We start from the raw sequence: 5,041 nt of genomic DNA on the forward strand, positions 1-5,041 counted from the left end.
ATCTGGGAATAGCATATGACACTGCTCTGGGGATACTTGCTTCAGAAGGAATGTTGCAACCCATTGGTCCGACTTCGGACCCACCTGAACACAAAAGAGCCCGATCCTAGGATGGTAATGCCTATTGCCAATACCATCAAGGCAAGGGCCATGACACCGAAACCTGCTTCAAACTCAAGCATGTCATTCAAGATATGATTGAAGCTGGCAAAATCATAATTGCACTTCTTAGTCAAGACAATCCTTCTGAATATCTCAAATCAAACAGCAAGGTTGAGCGTTCTCAAAGGACATTCACTAAACTCAACACAACCTATGCCGCAGCTCTTCAAAAGCTCATGACTGAAGGAAAGCTACAACCAATCGGGCCCACTCCGGACCCGTCTGAATGCAAGAAATCCCGTTTTTGGGACGGCGGTGCATATTGCCAACATCATCAAGGGAATGGTCATGACACTGAAACGTGCTTCAAACTGAAACATGTTATTCAAAATATGATCGACAATCAGGAACTGATAGCTTCATCCCTATGCCAACCAAGTGATGAAGACAACCCTAATGAACATCTCATTCTGCAAAGAGGTGAAAGTCTCATTGACTATTGTCCTCATATCATCCCCAACAACGAGAGTGAAGTGCTCAAGTGGGTCAATGCTCAAGACCAGACATTCAAGCCGCTGGATGCTGCGAAAGAGACCTTCGAGGAGGAACATGATGATTAGGAGTTCGTATCTACGATTGAGTCTGAGTTCGAGCCCGAGTCTTAGGCTTTCTCATATCTATCCTAGCGTCTGCCCTTTTATTCCTAAATGACAACTGGGGGTTGTCCCCATGAGTCACACATATTCATCGAGTCTGTGCTAACATCTTATTTATCTAAATAAAAGCACGATTTCCAACTAACATATATTCTCCCCTTTATCATTTCCCGTTGACAACGAGAATTGATTTGAGAATTGATTTTAAAACAAACAATATGTTCTAATTCAATGTGAGTACACTTGAGTGACGTTCCGTACCGAGTAAGCAGAGGAGTCGAAACTCCGTGTCCATTTTCACTACCTATTCCATGTCTGGCAATAGAAACCTTTCCTTAGCGCCCTATTTAGAACGAGCTTCTATCAAAGGGATTTTACGGCGAACCCACATAACAAACCAGAACATCTCCTTGTTCGTGATCAATGACGGAAGGCAAGCCCATTCCTCACAAAAACATCCCATCACCAAATATCAACCTCTCACCAACGGGTACATCCCTGTCTGCACCTCTACCTTCCTCGAACCAAGAACGGCAAAAAACATACCCAAAGCGAAAGGCCAAAATCCAAGGCCCAAGCCAATAGTCATTCACCCAAAGTCAAAGCGAAAGGCCGAAATCAAAGGCCCAAGCTAAAAGCCATTCAGCCAATGGCCATTCACCCAAAGTCAAAGCGAAAGGCCAAAATCAAAGGCCCAAGCCAATAACCATTCACCCGAAGCCAAAGCGAAAGGCCGAAATCAAAGGCCCAAGTCAATATCCATTCACTCAAGACCAAAGCCATAGCGAAAGCCCAAGCCCAAAAGCCATTCAAGCCAACAGCCATTCACTCAAAGCCAAAGGTCAAGGCCAAAATCAAAGGCCCAAGCCAATGGCCATCCACCCAAAGTCAAAGCGAAAGGCCAAAGTCAAAGGCCCAAGCCAATATCCATTCACCCAAAGCCCAAGTTCAAGGCCAAAGCAAAAACCAAAGCCGAAATCAATTCGCTTAAAGCAAAAGAACCAAAGCCAAAGGCTACTTACCCAACGTCACGGCCAAGACCCAAGCCAAAATCAAAATAAAACAAGATTAAAACCCTTTTCCCAAAAAGGCCAAAATCCAAAGAAAGCATCCAACACACAAAATCCTAGACAAGCGAGTCCAAAATACCAAGTCCAGGACCAACAAGTCCAAAGCCCAGAACCAACGAGTCCAACACACAAAATCCCGGACCAACAAGTCCAAAACACCAAACACTAAAACCTCAACCAAAACTGCTTCACCCCTAAGTCCTTCAACAGACTGTTAGAGGGAGACCCGTCTAGGATCCTGGGGATTTCCCTCAAGATCATAACCAACATCTCTTCACCCTTAAGTCCTTCTAGAGACTGTTATAAGGAGAACTATCTAGGCTTCTGAGGATTACCCTCAAGCTCGTAATACCGCACCATAACCTTCAAGGTCCAGACATGGAAATCTGATCCCATATTATTTACCAACCATTTCGTGCTCATGCCACATCAAGTCGGAGACCCCATTCCGAACCACACTACAAGCCGTTACCCATCAGCCTAAACACCACAAAATTCTTGCTCCAGATTTTTATCTGTTAAACAAACCCATTATTACCAAGCTCTACATTCCCTAATGTTGAAGCCATTTTTCACCACAATCCCCACGGAGTCCTCGAATGCTTTGCTATCGAGAACGGGACATACCTAATCTACCCTTAGAGTCCACTTTTTAGTGTGCTCAAATGATAAGGAACTTTTTCACAAATTACACCTCTTTGATTCATGATCAAGAGGTATTTATCTCCAATCAACCTTCGAGTCACCAAACGGAATTTTCCGTCGTGACGCTCAACTCCGGATTTTTATCTGTCAAACAAACCATTATTACCAAGCCCAACAATGTCGAAGCCATTTTCACCATGACCCAGATACGGAGTCCTCGAATGCTTTGCTACCGAGAACGGGACATACCAAATCTACCCTTAGAGTCCTCTTTTTAGTGTGCTCAAATATTAAGGAACTTTTTCACAAATTAAACCTCTTCGATTCATGATCAAGAGGTATTTATCTTCAATCAACCTTCGAGTCACAAAACGGAATTTTCCGTCATGACGCTCAACTCCAGATTTTTATCTGTCAAACAAACCATTATTACTAAGCTCCACATTCCATAATGTCGAAGCCATTTTCACCTTGACCCAGATATGGAGTCCTCGAATGCTTTGCTACCGAGAGCGGGACGTACCTAGTCTACACATAGGGTCCACTTTTTAGTGTGCTCACATGATAAGGAACATTTTTACAAATTACACCTCTTCGATTCATGATCTAGGGGAATTATCTCAAATCAATTTTTCGAATCACCAAATGGTATTTACCGTCGTGACCCTCACAGTTTAAGGTCCTAACAACTCGCTTAAGCAAACACATTCAGAACTACGGTCTAGTTTGATTTTACTTCACGTGAATACGTAGGCAGTCTTTCAAGGACATAACAATACACCTCAAAATCATATTAAGGTCCTAACAACTCGCTTAGGCACACACACGCGAATACATAGGCAGTCCTATTACTAGGACACAACCACACCCCCACACACATTCAATTTTCACACCTTCAATTTGCACACACAGCTCAGATCTACGATCTGGTTTGATTTCGCAAACACGCGAATACGTAGACAGTCCTATTACAAGGGCACAACCGAATACTCCTTTCACAACATTGCCAATTTTCAATCCTCAATAACCAGCTCAGAACTACGATCTGGTTTGATTTCGCAAACACGCGAATACGTAGGCAGTCCCCCAACAAGGACACAAACGCACACCCATTTCAATCTCAACCATCAACATCAATCCTCAAAAGCAGCCCACCAAGCCGCAAAAATTAATCTTATACCTCTTTACTGGGGCTTCTTCCTTAAGACGTCACCCATTCCTTACTTTGTCAAAATCCCACCTTCTCACTCTGGGGCTTCTCTTTCGAGACGCCACCCATCCTTCATCCTCAAACATCTTTTGAGTCTCAACTACAGTCCAAAATAAACCACCTTTAGCCTAGTGCTCGATTTGGATGATGACAAGGTCTTGGTTCCGCCCTCCGAATCATCATACCTCGAGAAGGGATCTCAAGTAAGCAGACAGGGGAAAAGATGTCTGGAGAAGATAATTAATTCATGTTCCCCAGCTGAGCGAACCTTCTACTCCAGGGATTTGATACGCGTTGTCACCCTTTCTTGGCTAGGAGTTGCACTTACATGTGCAAAGTCTGCCAGAGTCACCCCCATGTCGTGTCGATGCTGAGTTGGCATCACGTTCACGACTGCCCATTTGTCAGTCTGTCAGTATGCGTCTGTGTGAGTCAGTGTCCCAACGGTCACGTGTCTCCAATCTATCAAATCACAGATCTACGAGTAACAAGACTCGTCTTCAAGCTTCACAACATTCAAAACTTCTATCTCCCTTCACGTGAGATATTACATGCTAGTCGCTTATATACTAACTGCTCACATGCTTATGCGCTTACGTGCTTATATGCTTGCATTAAACGAGTTTGTCTATGCGACTGCGGATTTGTGTAGTCACTAACCATGCAGGTAATCTTGAGAAGACAAACTCCCTCCAACTGAGTACTGGGTTCTTCCCAACAAACGGCGACCCGTCAAGTCCAAGAGCTTTAACCCCGCCGATTACATGGCTTACGCTACCTCCCAGCGAGCATCAGCTCATATCCCCGGCGAGTCCTGAGGAGTTTCTAACTCCCCAGCGAGTGGCGATTTTCAAATGGATGTCACACATGCTATTTTCTTTTGGAATATGTGTCCTCTGACAATAATTCGATCACAACTGTCGATCATGATGATCACATGTTTAAGTCTCATTTTAAGAATACATGTGAGAAGTAATATTTTACAGTCAACTGGTCCACACATATCGGTAATGATTGGCTGACTAGAGTTTGACATTACTGTCGTGCGACGGTGGTGATCAGTTGATCCCCTTAGGTCATACCTAAAGGGTAACACTTTTAATTGATTATTTAATTGATCATATAACGATACGGGTTAATTAAATTACTTAAAATTAACGGACGATTTTGGATGTAATATTTACGTGTCTCATTGTAATTTGATTAAATTAGATACGGTCTAAGTAATCGAATTGTTTTATTACTTGGATGAAATTGTTGTTTACGGAAACAATTGAAATGGAATGAATAAATTATTATAAATACAGAATGTTGTAGTTTATAATTCGGAAACAATTTTTGGTACAAGTAATTATGAA

The sequence above is a fragment of the Silene latifolia genome, chromosome 9, assembly GCF_048544455.1.
Source record: "Silene latifolia isolate original U9 population chromosome 9, ASM4854445v1, whole genome shotgun sequence".
Classification (NCBI taxonomy): Eukaryota; Viridiplantae; Streptophyta; class Magnoliopsida; order Caryophyllales; family Caryophyllaceae; genus Silene; species Silene latifolia.